Source organism: Aegilops tauschii, chromosome 1 (assembly GCF_002575655.3).
Source record: "Aegilops tauschii subsp. strangulata cultivar AL8/78 chromosome 1, Aet v6.0, whole genome shotgun sequence".
In the NCBI taxonomy this organism is placed as follows: domain Eukaryota; kingdom Viridiplantae; phylum Streptophyta; class Magnoliopsida; order Poales; family Poaceae; genus Aegilops; species Aegilops tauschii.
Window position 1 is genome coordinate 31,723,895 of NC_053035.3, and position 20,887 is coordinate 31,744,781.

A 20,887-nucleotide genomic window follows, 5' to 3' on the forward strand; every position below is an offset into this window, starting at 1 on the left:
CCCGACCGACGTCGAGTTCGACTCGCCGCGCGTCGCAATGTACACCGAAGCCGAAGCCAGAGAAGCCCGCGAAGATGGCGCCGACCTGCTCGAAGAAGCACGCCTCCTGGCGCTCAGTCGCTCGGCCATCTACCAGCAAGGCCTGAGGCACTACCACAGCAAGAAGATCAAGCCCCTCGCGTTCCGCGAGGGCGACCTCGTCCTCCGACTCGTCCAAGAGCAGGCAGGCCAGCACAAGCTGTCCCCTCCATGGGAGGGCCCATTCATCATTAGAGTAGGGCCTTGTGGACCGCAACGCCTACTACCTTATCGACGCACGCAAGTCAAGGAAGCGCAAGAAGGACACCGCCGGTGAAGAAACGACCCGGCCGTGGAACGCAGAACTCCTCCGCCCGTTTTACAGTTAGCCGCACAAGCGTATGTATCATCGCCTTTTGAAACGCATGAAACTATGGGGTCCCCGAACGAGACTCGGGGGCTGCCTTTTGTCGACCAATTTATTGTGTCCCTATTTTCTTGCATCACTATACCACTGAACCCGGCCACCAGTCCGACTCGCTCGACCCGGGGGCTCGGGGGCTGGCCGGCTCGGTCGCCACCCCGCCGCCTTACTTGGTGATTCCTGGTAAAGTTAGGATGCCGCGGTCCCCCACTTCGCCCTAAAGCCACAGATCCAGCTTTGGCTGTCGGCTGGCAAGCACAACGGGCCAAAGCTCCTTTACGCTTCATACACTAAGCCAAAGGTTGCCGGGTCGATCAACCCGGCCCGCCATTCATCAAATGAACAGCCGCACGACCGGCTGCTCGCCAACCGGCTTCGCCGGATTGCCGCCAGCCGGCCCAGTGGGTGTTTCGCTCGCGCTCAACGTTTCGAGGGACCCAAGTCCTGCGCGCTCCTCTCAAAGAACCGAACTCCTTGTCACGGACCAGAGCCTCGGCCGTCTGACTCGCGGGGGGAGGTTTGAGAAAGGAAAAGCGCAAGAAATCGGTCCAAAAAACGGAAGGCAAAAAAGCAAAAGCACCCACGACATCTACACAAGTACTTAAGAAAAGGCCCATGGCCCGAGTTCATTACACCCTAAAAACCCCAGTGGGTGGGTGGACCTGCTATTTAACAAATTTTACATAAAGTGTCTCATGCATTTCCAGCGCCGCATCGCGACATCGACGGCTCTCCCATCGCGGCCTCCGGGTCCGGCGAGGTGGCGGTGCCCTCCTCAGCGTCCGCGTCACGGTAGACGCCCGTCTCCTCCAAGGTGCCCTCCGGATCATGGAAGAGCAAGCTGTAGTCGTCGCCATCCACGACCCCACCGTCTTCCGTCCGCTCCGGATGGAACTCATCGTGGAAGGCGAACTCGACGATGTAGCTGGCCCGGGAGGCCATCCGGCCGGCTTGCTCCTGCAAGAGCTACTCCAAACCGGCCCGCTGGCCCATCAACGCATCCAGCTGCAGGTCCGGGTGCCAGGACAGCGCGAAACGGAGCGCCATCTCATCACCGGCACGAGCGGTGGAGACGCGCCACTCGCCAAGCCGGTCCGGCCCCATCTCCAACCAACGCGCCAGGCGCGAGAAGCTGCTCGGTTGGACGGAGTCCGGCCATAGGGCCGCCGTCATCGCGGTGCCGGCCTGGGATAGTCGCCCCAACTGCGTTCCCAGAACCTGCAGGCGGGCCTCAGCGGCGGCGATGATCTCCGGGAAGGTCCAGGCCACCCGCGGATCCGTCCCGGACCCAACGGCGCCGGCCGGGTCGCGCTGATAGCGGACGGCTTCCTCCGCCAGCCGCTGCGTCTCCGGGAAGGCCCCTGCCACAAAGAAAGAAGCGAGTTAGAAGAAGAACAACAAGGAAGAAAGGCCGGATCCCGACCCGGCAAACGACAGGAAAAAGCACTTACTGGAGAAGGACTCTTCCAGGTGCTGCGCCTCACGCAACGTACCACGCCGCTCCCGCTCGATGGCGCGGTTGCGCTCCTCGAGCGCCTACTCCAGATCGGCCGCCTTGGCAAGGGCCGCCTTCAGCTCGGCGTCCTTGTCTTCGGCCGCCTTCTCGGCCACCTCGCGCCGACGGGCCTCGTCCTGACGGGCCCCCTCAGCCGTGGTGACCTGCCCTCGCAGGCGATCCACCTCGGCCTGGAGCCGGCCCTTGTCGTCGACCAGCTGGCCGCGCTGCTGGTCCGCCTCCACCAGGGCCTGCTGCGCCTCTGCCGCCTTGGCGGCTTCCACCTTAAGGAGCTCCACCTCGGCCTCGAGGCAGCTCTTGTGACCCACCAGCTGCTCATGCAGCCGGTTGGCCTCGTCAAGAGACCGCCGAGCCGCGGTCGCCTACACCGCCTCGACGCCAAGACGGCCGGTGTCAGCAACGAGCCGGTCGTAGTGATAACCGGCCCGGAGCAGACGAGCCCATCAGGACAGCACCTCGGCTGCGAAAAAGAAGAACTCAGCAGAAGAAAACAGCAAGACTTAAGATTTGGCCCAACTGTTACACAGTTGGCCCGAATCTCGGGGGCTACACCCAGTGGGTGCGCTAGCGCGCCCCCACTAGAAAAGAGCACAAGGATACCTGCGGCGACGCGGAGCTCCTCCTCCTTGGCGGCAAGCCGCTCCACGAGCTCCAGGTGCTTGCCCAGGAGACGATTGTAGGCGGTGACCCGGAAGGCGTCGAGGTGCTGAAGAAAGCAGAAATCAGAACAAGGCCAACACTCTAAAGATTCGACCCAACTACTACATAGTTGGCCCGAACCTCGGGGGCTACACCCAGTGGGTGCACTGGCGCGCCCCCACAAAGAAGAAAATTGCAAGAAGACTTACCAGGACGACGCGCTCCAGGTCGCGCGTCCGCTCCACCTCGGCCAGGGCGAAGGCCTCGAGCCATTCCGTCCGGCCTCGCAGGCGGCGGCTGACGGCGTCCAGCGCCGCCTCCTCCTGGGTCTGAGGCCCGAAGATAACGGCGCCCCCGCTCCGCGCCGGCTGCGGCACGGCAGCTCGGCGCTCTCCCTGCCGGGGCACCAAGGCGTGCTCCTCGCTGACCGCTCGCGACGCGGCCAGCACCTCCTCCGGGACGCCCTGCGCCGCCGTCCCGGACCCGGACCCCGGGACGGCCTACGTCGCCGACCCTGACCCGGACGCCGGGACGCCCTGCGTCGCCATCTCCGGCCCAGCTGCCGGGGTAACCTCCGGCACCGCCGCCCGCGGTGTCTGCTCCAAAACCGGTGGCGCCTCTGACGCCGCCGCCCGCAGCGTCTCTTCCAAAACGACGCTGCCTCCACCACCATCAGTCCCCGCTCGCTCGGCCACGTCGGCCCACGGCGGGGTGTCATCCTCCACCTCCACGACCCCTCGGTCAGGGATCACCACGTCAGCCCGGCCTCCACGGCCGCGCTCCCTCACTGACGACGGCTCAAAGACCGTCGCCGCCACCACCGTGCCCTCCGGCACCTCGCGCCAGACCGGCTCCGCACCAGGTCACGCCCATGCCGCCGCCGCGTCGGTCCAAGCCTGGACCGACGCCGCCTCCAGCTCCGCCTCGGCACAGTTCCTGTCCCGCCAGGCCAAGGCTACGACGTCATTCGGATCTAGGCCGAGGTCCGAGTCGGCCCGTCCCTCCGCCTCGGCCTGGTCGGCAAGCTCGGACCGGCTCCTGCGGCACGCGGCCCATTCGGCGGTCGCGGCTTCCGCCGCCGCCCTCGCCAGCGCAGTTGGCGACCTAGAGAAAAAGACAGAATGAGCAGAAAAGAAACAAGACTAGCCCAAGAGGCAAAAAAAAAACTGAGCGCAAGCAAGAGATGAAGCTCACCCTGCCAAGACCGGGACCGGGGTTGGCCTCCCGTGCCCGCCGCCGCGCTTCCTCTTGGCCGGCCTCCCGGCCCCGGCCGGGTCCGCCGTGCGCTTCAGGGCCCGGGGTCGCGGCGCGACGCTGTCTTTCCCATGCGGGCGGCTCAGCGCCGCCCCATGCGAGGACCCAGCTCCGCGCGCGTCGCCGCCTCCCCCGCCCAACGCCACTACACCAACAACTAGCGTCAGCACCGGCCGTTCCGTGCCACGGTCAGCAATTCAAGACACATGAAGAAAAACGGGAGACTTACCTGCGTGACGCCCAGCGCCGGCGTCGGACTCGGCCTCCTCCTCCCCGCCACGAGCCACGGGCTCCTCTGGCGCCACCGGCTCCACCTGCGACGGAGCCCGGGCGTAAGGATGCTGAATCGCGTTCAGAAGTACCCCCCGCGTCGCGTCAGGACGGATGAGAAGGTGCACGGCAGCAAAGTGAGAAGACCATACACTCACCTGCGGTGCCGGGTTCGACTGGCTGTACGGCGCCTTGCCGAACCGCCAGTCCTCCCCAAGGTTGGCCTTGGAGATGTCGTTCACACCGCGAGCGATCTGCTCCGCGGTCAGCCGCGTCGACCCCATCTGGTTGGGGTCTTGAAGGCCGACCATCTCGCCGATGAGGCAGGAGCGCCCCTAAAGCGGAAGGACCCGGCGCATGATGAACGCGGCGAGGAGGTCGGTGCCGGTGAGCCCCTCCTGCGTCTTCATCACCGCCACCCGCTCGCAGAGATTAACGACCTCCTGCGACGGGCGCTTGGGCGAATAGCCCCAGTTCGTCTTCGCCCGCGGCGGTGCGATGGCGAAGGCCGGAAGATTGATGCGATCCGCTCCAAGGTTGCGGACGTAGAAGGAGTTCTGCCACTTCTTGGCAGAGTCCTCCAGCGGGATCTTGGGGAAATCCGCCCCCGACCGCTTCGAGATGACGGCGGCGCCGCAATCGGCAAACTCCCCGGCCGACGGGCCCTGCTGCTTCAAGGAGAAGAAGAGGGCCCGGAGGTCGATCGTAGGCTCCACCCCCAGGTACCCCTCGCAGAGGGTGACGAAGCCGGAGAGCTGGACGATGGCGCCGGCGCCAAGATGATGCGGCTGGAGCCCGAAGAACTCCAGAAAGGCGCGGATGAAGGTGCTCGCCGGCAGCCCGAACCCGCGCTCGAAGTGCGTGAGGAAGACCACGCGCTCCTGCCCCTCGGGCCGAGGCCTCTACTCGCCGCGCGGTAGGCGGACGCCGACGTCCGTCTCCCGCGGCAGGCGCCGCGTCGCCCGAAGCTGGGTGACGTCCTCGGGGGTGACGTTCGAGCCCATCCAGGAGCCCGATGGCAGCGACATGGTCGAAGAAAGAAGAAGGAAGATGGATGGCAAAGGAGTTCTGCTTAGAGCAGCGGGCGCCGCAGTGCGTCTGTCGCGAAGAGCAGAGCGAGAGCAAAGGGACAGGAGGGCGCGAGCGAGAATAATGTCTGCCGCCCCCTGCCCCCCCCCCCCCGATTTATAACCCTCGGTTTGAACGTGGGGAAGTGGGGATGTGGGATCGTCTGCATGCGCCCATTCCACTGCCCCGCAATAAATGCGTGCGTGCACGCGCAGTAACTACCCGGGGAAGAGCAACCGGCCCACGGACGCCGCAATAAATCTGCGCGCTTGGGCCGAGGGCGCGCGGAGGCAGGCCCCAGCACGTCGCCCGTTCCCGTCACGCGCGTGGCCTGTCAGGCCCCTCCGGCTTCCGGGCACCATGTGGCGCCCGCGCAAAGCCCGAGGGATTGCCCCAAGATTCGGCGGACTTCTCGGTCCCCGCCATGACCAAGACGCCGCGATCCGGTTTCTGAGAAAACCGGCACACAGTGGGTGTTGCCGGACCCGGCGCTCGCAGAATCCACCTTGCTTAAGGGGGAAACTGCAAAGGCCCACTCATCCGAAGACGGCGGCCCTTCACAGCTTCGGGGACTACTGTCGGGGGGATGGACCCCGGGCAGGCAACGGAACCCGGATCTTCTTCAAAAACAACGGGGCTGCCACCGCCCCTCAATACCGGCGCGCGCTTGGCCGGGTCGAGCCCCCCAAGCCGGCCAGACTAGCCGACCCGGCAAGACACGTCGACTCGGCCCCAACAACTGGCGCAAGACAGCCGAACCCGGCATGGCCAAGGCCTCCTCACCAAGCCAGCGCCACCCATGGCGTGCTACGCAATCCAGCCGCGAGTCAACTCCCGTCCCATCCAGGCCATATGACGGTGACAAGACTTCGATCAACGATGACCGAGGCAACAGTGCCCCGCCCATGCCTCTGGTCAGCAGGAACGTGGCAACAGTGCCCCTCATCTACCCGCTGACCAAGGCTAGCGTGGCAACAGTGCCCCCACCCTCACCGCTGACGACAGCAAGCGGCGACCTGACGGAGAGCACTGTATGCGGCTCGACTCGGCCACGCCCTGACGATCGACAAGACGACACATAGTCCCCCTAGGCTTGCGGGGCCAGCACCTAGGGGAACCCGGCGAACCGCAAGCCCTCAGGGGGGCCCAGCCCGAGACCCCGGACACCGACTACACGGACCCACCGACTTATAACATTACCATTGTATCCCCGAGGGGTTGGACTATAAAACCCCCGGGAGCCCATGATCATTCGGGAGGCGAAGCAGGAGGACTAGCCACAAAACAGCAAGACCGGAGAGAAGGAGCAGCCCAAGCCTTGGCCAGCTTCCTTCCTCCTTCATACAGCTCCAGGAGCAACATTGTACTATCGATCATCCAACTACACTCGGCAGGACTAGGGGTATTATCTCTCCGGAGAGCCCCGAACCTGGGTATGTCCGGCGTCCCGCGCCCGCTCATGCCAACCTCGCCTCTGGAGCCCACCAGCGCCCTCGAGCCTCCTCCTCTCTTTAGCCATCCCTTGGCATCTGCCGTGCGCCCACCACGACAATTATATTATCTGTTTTGGATGTTTAATGGGCTTTACTAAGCACTTTTATATTATTTTTGGGACTAACCTACTAACCCAAGGCCCAGTGCAAATTGTTGTTTTTTTGCCTATTTCAGTGTTTTGCAGAAAAGGAATATCAAACGGAGTCCAAACAGAATGAAACCTTCAGGAGAGTTATTTTTGGAACAAACGTGATCAAGAGGACTTGGAGTGGACGTCAAGAAATCAACGAGGAGGCCACGAGGCAGGGAGGCGCGCCTGCCCCCCCTGGGCGCGCCCCCCACCCTCGTGGGCCCCTCGTAGCTCCACCGACCTACTTCTTCCTCCTATATATACCCATGTACCCCGAAAACATCCAGGAGCACCACGAAACCCTATTTCCACCGCCGCAACCTTCTGTACCCGTGAGATCCCATCTTGGGGCCTTTTCCGGCGCTCTGCCGGAGGGGGAATCGATCACGAAGGGCTTCTACATCAACACCATAGCCTCTCCGATGATGTGTGAGTAGTTTACCTCAAACCTTCGGGTCCATAGTTATTAGCTAGATGGCTTCTTCTCTCTCTTTGGATCTCAATACAAAGTTCTCCTCGATCTTCTTGGAGATGTATTCGATGTAACTCTTTTTGCGGTGTGTTTGTCGAGATCCGATGAATTGTGGGTTTATGATCAAGATTATCTATGAAAAAATTTGAATCTCCTCTGAATTCTTTTATGTATGATGTGTTATCTTTGCAAGTCTCTTCGAATTATCAGTTTGGTTTGGCCTACTAGATTGATCTTTCTTGCAATGGGAGAAGTGCTTAGCTTTGGGTTCAATCTTGTGTTGCTCGATCCCAGTGACAGAAGGGGAAATGACACGTATTGTATTGTTGCCATCGAGGATAAAAAGATGGGGTTTATATCATATTGCTTGAGTTTATCCCTCTACATCATGTCATCTTGCCTAATATGTTACTCTATTCTTATGAAATTAATACTCTAGATGCATGCTGGATAGCGGTCGATGTGTGGAGTAATAGTAGTAGATGCAGGCAGGAGTCGGACTACTTGTCACGGACGTGATGCCTATATACATGATCATGCCTAGATATTCTCATAATTATGCGCTTTTCTATCAATCGCTCGACAGTAATTTGTTCACCCACCGTAATACTTATGCTATCTTGAGAGAAGCCACTAGTGAAACCTATGGCCCCCGGGTCTATTTTCCATCATATAAGTTTCCGATCTATTTTTTGCAATCTTTACTTTTAATCTTTATCATAAAAATACCAAAAATATTATCTTATCATCTCTATCAGATCTCACTTTTGCAAGTGGCCGTGAAGGGATTGACAACCCCTTTATCGCGTTGGTTGCAAGGTTCTTATTTGTTTGTGTAGGTACGAGGGGCTTGTGTGTGGCCTCCTACTGGATTGATACCTTGGTTCTCAAAAACTGAGGGAAATACTTATGCTACTTTGCGGCATCACCCTTTCCTCTTCAAGGGAAAACCAACGCATGCTCAAGAGGTAGCAAGAAGGATTTCTGGCGCCGTTGCCGGGGAGTCTACGCACAAGTCAAGACATACCAAGTACCCATCACAAACTCTTATCCCTCGCATTACATTCTTTGCCATTTGCCTCTCGTTTTCCTCTCCCCCACTTCACCCTTGCCATTTTACTCGCCCTCTCTCTCTCTCTGTTCGCCTCTTTTTCGCTTGCTTCTTGTGTGTTCGTTTTCCGTGCTGCCGTCATGTCTGAAACTGGGGAGGTTATTGTTGATAAGGATAGTAATATGGAAAACTTTGATGTTTTTGATGATCCTCTTGAAGAGCCTACTATTTTACACACTAATAAAAAGTTTCGGATTGGTAGCGGTAATATTATTGGAAAAGGAGTTATTCAATATTTCATTACTTGTGTCGGTGCCCTGCCCTCTATGGGTGGGTGTATTCTTCATAGAACTAGTAGTCTCGCGGATGCTATATCCTTACTCGTAGTTGAACTTGAAAGAGATTTTATCCATCTGCATCCTTGCATACAAAGGATTTTTCTAGAGTTTTCCAATATCGAGCATTCTTCTGTTAAGCGAGTGGCTACTATCTTTTTGGCACATGAGTTCAGATTTATAATGAAAGAGGCCAATGAAATTTTTGCGCATTATAGGGTGGAAGCTTGTCGTCCTCCCATAGAAGCTATCCTTTTTAATCAAGAAGACTTAATGCGTTCACGATCTTTAGATCATGTTGCTTACAATGAAAACCTTAGAAAAAAGGTTCCTACCGATGTTCTAGTTAATAGAATTTCTGAAATCAATGATGACTTTGCTATTCAGAACAACGGGTTAGGTTTCTCTCTTGAACAAAGGCTCATGACTTATTGCCAAAAGAATGCTTATAATGATGAATTGGTTGTGCAATATAAGGGGCCAAAAGAGGAACCCATACCTCCCGAGCTTGATCTTGGGGACTTTTGTCCCATTAAATTTAGCCCTTTTGATTACTTTTTCTTGCCACAAAGAAAACTTGCTTCTGAACGTAGGGAATATGAGATGAGTTTTCTTGATTTACCTTATCATTATTATGGCAATACCTAGATCTATCCTTGCCTTTATGCCTAGCTAGGGGCGTTAAACGATAGCGCTTGTTGGGAGGCAACCCAATTTTATTTTTGTTTCTTGCTTTTTGGTTCTGTTTAGTAATAAATAATTCATCTAGCCTCTGGTTAGATGTGTTTTTATGTTTTAATTAGTGTTTGTGCCAAGTAAAGCCTTTAGGATCTTCTTGGATGATAGTTGTTTGATCTTGCTGTAAAAAACAGAAACTTTGCGCTCACGAGAATAATTTTCATAAATCACAGAAAAGAGATTTTACCCTGATTCTTTTTGCAGTAGATTAATATACAAATTACCCAGGTCTTCCTAATTTGGTTGAATTTTTTGGAGTTCCAGAATTATGCGTTTGATACAGATTACTACAGACCGTTCTGTTTTTCACAGATTCTGTTTTTCGTGTGTTGTTTGCTTATTTTGATGAATCTATGGCTAGTATCGGAGGTTATGAACCATAGAGAAGTAGGAACCAGTAGGTTTAACACCAATATAAATAAATAATGAGTTCATTACAGTACCTTGAAGTGGTGTTTTGTTTTCTTATACTAACGGAGCTCATAAGATTTTCTGTTAAGTTTTGTGTTGTGAAGTTTTCAAGTTTTGGGTAAAGATTTGATGGATTATGGAACGAGTGGCAAGAGCCTAAGCTTGGGGATTCCCAAGGCACCACAAGGTAAAATACAAGGACAACCAAAATCCTAAGCTTGGGGATGCCCCGGAAGGCATCCCCTCTTTTGTCTTCGTCCATCGGTAACTTTACTTGGAGCTATATTTTTATTCACCACATGATATGTGTTTTGCTTGGAGCGTCTTGTATGATTTGAGTCTTTGCTTTTTAGTTCACCACAATCATCCTTGCTGTACACATCTTCTTGGGAGAGACACACATTAATCGGAATTTATTAGAATACTCTATGTGCTTCACTTATATCTTTTGAGCTAAATAATTTTGCTCTAGCGCTTCACTTATATCTTTTAGAGCACGGTGGTGGTTTTATTTTATAGAAATTATTGATCTCTCATGCTTCACTTATATTATTTTGAGAGTCTCTTAGAACAGCATGGTAGTTTGCTTTGGCTATAAAATTAGTCCTAATATGATAGGCATCCAAGATGGATATAATAAAAACTTTCATATGAGTGCATTGAATACTAAGAGAAGTTTGATACTTGATGATTGTTTTGAGATATGAAGATGGTGATATTAGAGTCATGCTAGTTGAGTAGTTGTGAATTTGAGCAATACTTGTTCTAAAGTTTGTGATTCCCATAGCATGCACGTATGATGAACCGTTATTTGATGAAGTCGGAGCATGATTTATTTATTGATTGTCTTCCTTATCAGTGGCGGTCGGGAACGAGCGATGGTCTTTTCCTACCAATCTGTCCCCCTAGGAGCATCCGCGTAGTACTTCGTTTCGATAACTAATAGATTTTTGCAATAAGTATGTGAGTTCTTTATGACTAATGTTGAGTCCATGGATTATACGCACTCTCACCCTTCCACCATTGCTAGCCTCTCTAATCACTACTAGGAAAAGGCCTACTAGTGGCGCATCAGTTTTGCCTACTAATGGCGCACTACTGGTGCGCCACTAGTACCACGCCACTAGTATTAAATACTAATGGCGCACCACTGGTGCGCCATTAGTATCTGGTATACTAATGGCGCACCACAGGTGTGCCATTAGTATATCCCACGGTGCGCCATTAGTATCACACTACTCCAGCCCGAGCACGCTTAACTTCGCAGTTCTATCCAACCCCAGCACCACCTCACTTAACAGGCACTTGTTGATATATCTACCATATCAATCCTATTAAACCTTGTTGATGTCTAGGACTTTGTTCATGTTCATGAGTATGATGAAATTTTGAAAAAATATTTCAAACTTCCCGGTCATATTACGTATCATTTTTTTAAAAAAAATTCCAAAAAAAATTTCAACACCAATTTTTTTTCTGTTACTAGTGGCGCACCTAGCAAACGGTGCGCCACTAGTAAGTTTGAATTTTTTTGAATTTTTTTGCCTCTAGATCTTGAAAGCCCCGTAACTTTTTTCTGTTAGGTTTTTGATGATTTTTAAAATGTTTAACGGGGTTCCCCCAATTAAATTCGGATGTAACTTTTCGAGTAGATGATTTTTCATATAAAAAACTTTTTAATCCGAGTTCGTATGCAAAAGTTATGCCCATTTTACAAATTCCAGAGAGATTTTGCAAATAAAGTCAAAATTCATATTTGTAAATTTTCCCAACAACTAGACCACATATCACATGGGAAACTTATTTTCTTTTATTTTTTTGACATTTCCATCATTTTCTTTTATTTTTTCTAAAACTGAAAAGGCGGTCCACGGGGGGTGCATTCGGTGGAATTTTTGGGCCAAGTTAGTAATGGCGCACTGTGGGAGTGGTGCGCCATTACTAGTTGAACTAGTAATGGCGCACCACACACACGGTGCGCCATTACTAGTTTTGAAAAAAATAAAAAAAATTGAAAAAAATTACTAGTGGCGCACCGTGGATGTGGTGCGCCATTACTAGTTTTGAAAAAAAATTGACAAAAAATTTGAAAAAAATTTACTAGTGGCGCACCGTGGATGTGGTGCGCCATTACTAGTTTTGAAAAAAAATTGACAAGAAATTTGAAAAAAAATTACTAGTGGCGCACCGTGGATGTGGTGCGCCATTACTAGTTAAACTAGTAATGGCGCACTATCCACTGGTGCGCCATTACTAGTTTTGAAAAAAAAATGAAAGAAAAATTGTTACTAATGGCGCACCGTGGATGTGGTGCGCCATTAGTATTTGGACACTAATGGCGCACCGACACATGGTGCGCCATTAGTATATAGTAGTGGCACACCACATGTCTGGTGCGCCATTAGTGGCCATATCATCTATAGCCCTTTTCCTAGTAGTGAATACCGCGCACCTTTCGCCGGTATCATACACCCACCATATACCTTCCTCAAAACAGCCACCATACCTACCTATTATGGCATTTCCATAGCCATTCCAAGATATATTGCCATGCAACTTACCACCGTTCCGTTTGTTATGACACGTTCCATCATTGTCATGTTGCTTTGCATGATCATGTAGTTGACATCATATTTGTGGCAAAGCCACCTTTATAATTCTTTCATACATGTCACTCTTGATTCATTGCATATCCCGGTATACCGCCGGAGGCATTCACATAGAGTCATATTTTGTTCTAAGTATTGAGTTGTAATTTTTGAGTTGTAAGTAAATAAAAGTGTGATGGTCATCATTATTAGAGCATTGTCCCAAGTGAGGAAAGGATGATGGAGACTATGATTCCCCCACAAGTCGGGATGAGACTCCGGACGAAAAAAAAGGGAGAAAGAAAAGAGGCCATAAAAAAGAAAAAAAAGAAAAGAAGAAGGCCCAAATAAAAAATGAGAGAAAAAGAGAGAAGGGACAATGTTACTATCCTTTTTCCACACTTGTGCTTCAAAGTAGCACCATGATCTTCATGATAGAGAGTCTCCTATGTTGTCACTTTCATATACTAGTGGGAATTTTTCATTATAGAACTTGGCTTGTATATTCCAATGATGGGCTTCCTCAAAATGCCCTAGGTCTTCGTGAGCAAGCGAGTTGGATGCACACCCACTTAGTTTCTTTTGTTGAGCTTTCATACACTTATAGCTCTAGTGCATCCGTTGCATGGCAATCCCTACTCACTCACATTGATATATATTGATGGGCATCTCCATAGCCCATTGATACGCCTAGTTGATGTGAGACTATCTTCTCCTTTTTGTCTTCTCCATAACCACCATTCTATTCCACATATAGTGCTATGTCCATGGCTCACGCTCATGTATTGTGTGAAGATTGAAAAAGTTTGAGAACATCAAAAGTATGAAACAATTGCTTGGCTTGTCATCGGGGTTGTGCATGATTAAATACTTTGTGTGATGAAGATAGAGCATAGCCAGACTATATGATTTTGTAGGGATAACTTTCTTTGGCCATGTTATTTTGAGAAGACATGATTGCTTTGTTAGTATGCTTGAAGTATTATTATTTTCATGTCAATATTAAACTTTTATCTTGAATCTTTCGGATCTGAACATTCATGCCACAATAAAGAAAATTACATTGAGAAATATGCTAGGTAGCATTCCACATCACAAATTCTGTTTTTATCATTTACCTACTCAAGGACGAGCAGGAATTAAGCTTGGGGGTGCTTGATACGTCTCCAACGTATCAATAATTTTTTATTGTTCCATGCTATTATATTATCTATTTTGGATGTTTAATGGGCTTTACTAAGTAGTTTTATATTATTTTTGGGACTAACCTACTAACCCAAGGCCCAGTGCAAATTGCTATTTTTTGCCTATTTCAGTGTTTCGCAGAAAAGGAATATCAAACGGAGTCCAAATGGAATGAAACCTTCGGGAGAGTTATTTTTGGAACAAACGTGATCTAGAGGACTTGGAGTGGATGTTAAGAAATCAACGAGGAGTCCACGAGGCAGGGAGGCGCGCCTGCCCCCTTGGGCGCGCCCCCCCCCACCCTCGTGGGCCCCTCGTAGCTCCACCGACCTACTTCTTCCTCCTATATATACCCATGTACCCCGAAAACATCCAGGGGCACCACGAAACCCTATTTCCACCGCCGCAACCTTTTGTACCTATGAGATCCCATCTTGGGGCCTTTTCCGGCGCTCTGCCGGAGGGGGAATCGATCACGAAGGGCTTCTACATCAACACCATAGCCTCTCCGATGATGTGTGAGTAGTTTACCTCAAACCTTCGGGTCCATAGTTATTAGCTAGATGGCTTCTTCTCTCTCTTTGGATCTCAATACAAAGTTCTCCTCGATCTTCTTGGAGATGTATTCGATGTAACTCTTTTTGCGGTGTGTTTGTCGAGATCCGATGAATTGTGGGTTTATGATCAAGATTATCTATGAACAATATTTGAATCTCCTCCGAATTCTTTTATGTATTATGTGTTATCTTTGCAAGTCTCTTCGAATTATCAGTTTGGTTTGGCCTACTAGATTGATCTTTCTTGCAATGGGAGAAGTGCTTAGCTTTGGGTTCAATCTTGCGTTGCTCGATCCCAGTGATAGAAGGGGAAACGACATGTATTGTATTGTTGCCATCGAGGATAAAAAGATGGGGTTTATATCATATTGCTTGAGTTTATCCCTCTACATCATGTCATCTTGCCTAATGCGTTACTCTATTCTTATGAACTTAATACTCTAGATGCATGCTGGATAGCGGTCGATGTGTGGAGTAATAGTAGTAGATGCAGGCAGGAGTCGGTCTACTTGTCACGGACGTGATGCCTATATACATGATCATGCCTAGATATTCTCATAATTATGCGTTTTTCTATCAATTGCTCGACAGTAATTTGTTCACCCACCGTAATACTTATGCTATCTTGAGAGAAGCCACTAGTGAAACCTATGGCCCCCGGGTCTATTTTCCATCATATAAGTTTCCAATCTATTTTTTGCAATCTTTACTTTTAACCTTTATCATAAAAATACCAAAAATATTATCTTATCATCTCTATCAGATCTCACTTTTGCAAGTGGTCGTGAAGGGATTGACAACCCCTTTATCGTGTTGGTTGCAAGGTTCTTATTTGTTTATGTAGGTACGAGGGACTTGCGTGTGGCCTCCTACTGGATTGATACGTTGGTTCTCAAAAACTTAGGGAAATACTTACGCTACTTTTCTGCATCACCCTTTCCTCTTCAAGGGAAAACCAACGCATGCTCAAGAGGTAGCAGGAATTCACCGAAATGTGAATCATAACCGGCACGAGCCAATTGAATAGTTGAAAGTAAATTGTAGTGAAGGGATTGGACAAGCATGACATTTGAAAGTGATGAATCATTAGAGATTACCACCTTGCCCAAACTCAATACATTTCCCTTGCTATTATCACCAAAAGAGATGTTCGAAGAGGCCTTGAGTGAATCAACGAACTCCACAAGCATCTCCCTTTCTCCGGTCATATGATTGGTGCATCCACTATGGATCACCCATTGTTTTCCATCGGAGACATAGTCCTACAAGAATCAAGATTTGGTTATAGGTACCCATTTTGCAATGGGTCCTGGAGAGTTAGCAACAAGGGTCTTGGGGACCCAAATAGTCCAAGCATAATCATCATAGTCAGTGCCAACAAATTTTGCAAAGGTATAGCCATCATCTCCTCTCATGAGGACATAATGGATTGTTCTTGCCGGCAAAATTCTTGGGAATGGCCTTGTCCCTAATGACCTTGCCACTCCCAACACCCTCCTTTTCCTTCTCCTTCTCCTTGTGCCCTTCTTACACAAACACTACCTTTTGGGGAGGGGAAGGAGTCGGACTGATCATCTTCTTGTTGCTCTTCTTCTTTTTCTTACCATTCTTAGATGTGGGATCAAACCCAACTCCCTCCTTGGCAACACACTCCTTTTGGTTGCTCAAGAGGTCGTTTAGTTTTTTCTCCCCTTGGATGCATGATACAAGCCCTTTCTCAATTTGGGCCTTCAACTTCTTATTCTCCTCTTGGAGGGAGATGCAATCATGAACAAAGTTAGTCGTACAAGCATCATCATTTAAATCTATATGAGGTACGGAAGTGAGAGCCTTAATGGTTGTAGCTTTTAGTTGAGCATAAGACTCGGTGAGGGCAATGAGGTCACCTTTGACAACCTTGGAACTAGTCACAAGGAACTCATGTTCCTCAACAAGTCTCGTGTGATCAACCAGAAGCTTTTCAACTCTAACGTTAAGAGCATCTTTGTTCTCAAGAGCAAGTTGCAAAGCATCATTGGTTTTAACAAAGTCAATTTGATGAGCCGACAAGGCTTCCTCAAGTGATGCTCTCATGACACTCTCTTCATTAAGTTCGTGCTCGAGGAGATCAACTCTCTCTTTTTCCTCTATAAGGAGGCTTTCAACGTTCTCAATAAAGTCATCACGTTCGGCAAGTGACTTAAGGAGATCGCCAAAACGAGCACGAGCTTCACCATGAAGAGTTTTCATGAAAGCGGTTAAGGATTCCTCATCATTATCCACACCCTCATCACACTCGTCCACCACTATCTCACATGAGACATTGGGAGTGTAGATGTCGGGTTTCTTAGATTTGGACTTTGTTTTTACCTCTTTGGCCATGAGGCACCGATGAGTGAAAGGCTTGTCCTCATTTCGAGAATCGAAGAGGCCGGTGGTGGAGGAGGAGGTAGTGGCATGCATGGCAATGGCAGCCGTGCCCACTTGATCATCATCACCGTCATCTTCATCTCCGGACATGTATTCTTCATGAACAAGAGCCTTGTCATCCTTCCTCTTTGCAAACTTGGTGAACTTCTTCTTCTTGAGCACAAGCTTCTCGGACTTGTCTTCACGTCTCTCATACGGACAATCATGTACAAAGTGTCTTGGGCTATCACAATTGTAGCATTTCCTTCGTCCAAAAGATCTTCCTTGAAGATTCTTCCCTTTGTGTGCCATGGTCCCGGAGTACTTCTTGACTAAGAGGGCCAAGTCTTCCGCAAAATCATTTGCCGGGCACGAGGTGTCAATATCCTCCTCACCCATCTCTTCACTCACTTCTTCATCCCTTGAGGTTTGGCTTATCACTTTCTTGGCCTTCAAAGCAAGGTTGGAGTTCTTGGTTGCTTGAGCTATTGCAAAGGTCTTCTTGGACTTGGTTTCCAAAAGAACATGAGTTGAGAACGTGGAAACAACTTGAGCTGCGGTCAACTTGTGATAATCCGGACGTTGATGTATCATCATGACCATGGTATGTTCCGTGAGAACCATAGCATCTATGAACTTGTCCTTGATGAAGTCATCATTTGCCCAAGTGCACCCAAAGGTTCTCAAGTTGAGCACAAGGGACTTCAACCTTCGGTAAACCTCTTCCGCGGACTCACCCTCATTCCTCACAAAGAGATTGTCTTCTTGCTTGAGCAAAGCCAATCGAGATCTTCGAATTGCTTCATCTCCTTCGAGAGCCTCCTCAAGACAATCCCAAACTTCCTTTGCGGTCACAGCGGCGCGCAACATGTTGTGTGCGTTTGCATTGAGTTGGTCATCAACGGCTTCCCTTGGAGTGAGATTCAATGGGTCCTTGGGGTTGAATCCATTGACCACAATCCATCACAGTTGAGTTGAAGCAATGCGCATGTAAGACTCCATATCTAGCTTCCACTTAGCAAACGCATTAGCTTTTAAAGGGGGCGGAGGCCCCACAGGATTAATGCGAGGATGTTGCAAAGGTTTAGGTGAGTAAAAGGGTTCCACGGCATTGTACTTGGGAACTTGAGTACGAGATGGAGATGCAAGAGGTTCTCTCGAGTCATCCGCATCATGAACGGCATTTGGATCAAATGAGTTTGATGCGGATGTTGATGGCTTCAAGCGAGCATCAATTTCCTCCTTGACCGAGGACCGGACTTCTTTCAACATAGAGGCTTTGAGGTCCGCAAACATTGAAAGAATATCGGTCGCGGTCAAGTGGGCACCCAGGTTAGTAGGAGCGGCGGGAGCAACGATCGGGGCACCAAGTGCCTCGGTCGCGGCGGGGGGTAGGTTTTGACCATCCCCCGCAACAGGTGTGCCACCTCCCTCATTCCCTAGATCAACCATATCCCCTAAGGTTGTAAAACCTTATATTAGAGCACAAGGCTCTGATACCAATTGAAAGGATCGATACAGTCGACTAGAGGGGGTGAATAGGAGACTACAAATTTTAATCGTTCTTGTCAATTTTAAGGCTTAGCAGATAAATAGGGTTCACTAGATATGCAACTAGGTGAATGCAACATATATGACAAGCAAGCTCCAAGTTAAATATGCTAGGAAACAAACTAAGTAGCAAGCCAACAAGCATACAAAGCAAAGTAAGGTGCGGGAAAGGATTAACCACAAGTGAGACGAGGACGCGGATTTTATCCCGAAGTTCACTCTTCCTTGAGGAAGAGCTACTCTCCGTTTGGAGCGGTGCCGGAGCCAAAGCTTGCGGAACGCCACCGAAGGCTCACCATAATCTCCTTCGAGTCACCCCCAACGGATGAGCCTCGAATCACTCGGGGCTGGTCTTGAAGGCGACCACCACACCTTTACAAACTTCTCCGGAGCACACCACAAGCAAGGAAGCTTCCGGAGGAACCTCTAACCGCCTAGGAGCCCAAGCTCCAAGAGTAACAAGTCAATGGGAAGAAATGTTGCGGGGGACGCGATTTGGTTTGGTCAAGATGTAGATCGGGTCTTGCTCTCCCAATCCCCAAAGTTTCAACAAGTTTGGGTGGAGGGATTAAGAGTATTGAGCAAAATGAGGTGTAGAAATGGTGGAGCTCAACAAGACATTAGGGTTCTAGGTTGGAGGTGGAAGAAGGGGCTTTATATAGTGTTCTTGGCCGGGTGGGGAAATCTGCCCATTGGACCCCGTGCGCACGGGCTAAGTCAGCCCCTTGCGCACGGGCTAAGTCAGCCCCGTGCGCACGGGGTACTCAGAGAGTTTCACACCACCCCGTGCGCACGGGGGTCAAAAGACCCCGTGCGCACGGAGTACCCAGAGAGTTTACACAGTACCCCATGCGCACAGGGGTCAAAACACCCGGGGTACTCAGAGAGTTACGCAGTACCCCGTGCGCACGGGGTACCCAGTAACTTTTTGTCACAAACTTTCTAAGTACCACAAGCACACACACTAGGATTTTAGGTGATAGGAGTGGGTAGGCTAAGGGTATAAGGTTCGGCAATGGCATTCCCACACAACTTTCATCCACACAAACCCCTCTTAATAGTGCGGTCTTTCCTACGACTCGAATCAAACCAAAAACTAAACCTTCAATTTGCCGAAAGACCATGCCTTTGACCTTTTTGAATTGGGGGTCGCACATCTCCATCACGGAGCACTTGGAACAAATATCCTGAGATAAACTTTAGTAACCGATATTAGTTCAACTAACCACATTGTCATCACACCAAAATATAGTATAAGTGCCACTTGCACTTTCAGTAGTGGTGGGCTGTCGTCAGTCTTTTCATGGCATCACTATATCGGAGATTGCGGAAGGTCTGGCACTCCATTGTGTTGTATCTCTTGCACTCGATGAAGGTCTCCATAAGGTGATCATGCAATCTGATTGCTTGTCGTTGATCAAGAAAGTGAATGCTACTGAGGACCATTCCATCACAAGACCTTTTGTAGCTAATATAAAATGTTAGTTCAAAACTTTGTTTCTATTCCATTTCATCATATAAGTTGTTCCACTAATGGTGTTGCTCATCTGTTTGCAAGGGAAAGCAAGCTTGTTGCTTACTCGACATTCCATCGGTGTATTCCTGCTTGTATATAGGAGGTTGTAAACTCTGAAATTTGTATTAATGTATGAGCCAGCTTTGATCTAAAAAACGATGCTTCTTTTAAGAAAGATAGATGGCATGGTCTTTAATCTATCTAGTTCAGTGCAAACAACCATGCAATGGTTGCAGATATTAATCACTAGTAGAAAACAGGTTCGGCCAGAAACGAGCATTAATCACAGTTGCATTACGAACCGGGACTAATGTGAGCATTAGTCCCGGTTCGAGCGGCTAGGGCACCGTACAGGCATTAGTCCCGGTTCAAATGGGACCTTTAGTCCCGATTGGTGCCACGAACCGGGACTAAAGGGTGTGTTGCCCATTAGTACCGGTTCGTGGCACCAACTGGTACTAAAGGTTAGACCTTTAGTCCCGGCTCGAGCCACCAACCGCTACTAATGGGGTTTGAGGCATTAGTACCGGTTCATGGCACGAACCGGTACTAAAGGTCCCATTTTCAAACTCTACCCCCCCCCCCGCCCCCGTGGATCGCCTTTTCAGTTTTCTAAAAAGCAAAAGAAAATGATATAAACTTCAAAAATTAAAATCCTTCCAGATGTAGTTATGTTACTACATGTACTAGTTAGGAAAATTTAAAAACTTAAATTTGGACATGTTTTGCAAAAAGTGTAGGGAAAATGTAAAACGGCTATAACTTTTGCATACGATGTCAGAAAAAAATGTATAATATATCAAAATATTCAGCATGAAAATCCGCATCCGATTCTGACCACCTATGGCCTGTTTGCAAATTTTTAGAATCCTCAAATTCTAAAAGGAAAAAAAGTTATGCTCAAATTTCTATTTTTTTTATTTTTGTTAAATCTGGTCAAACTATGGTCAAACTACTTATTCAAGAAGTATTAGTGTTACTAAATAATTATTCAAGAATATTAGTGTTACTAAATAATTATTTCAGTTTTTTTGAATTTTGGTCAAATCTGGTCAAACTGTGGTCAAACAATGGTCAAACTAATTATTCAAGAAATATTAGTGTCACTAAATAATTATTTCATTTTTTGAATTTTGGTCAAATCTGGTCAAACTGTGGTCAAACTACTTATTCAAGAAATATTAGTGTTACTAAATAATTATTGTTTTTTAGAACAATAGTTTCAAACTCAAACAGTGAAATGTGTGACTTCATGCTCAAGCTAAATTCCTGATGGTTAATA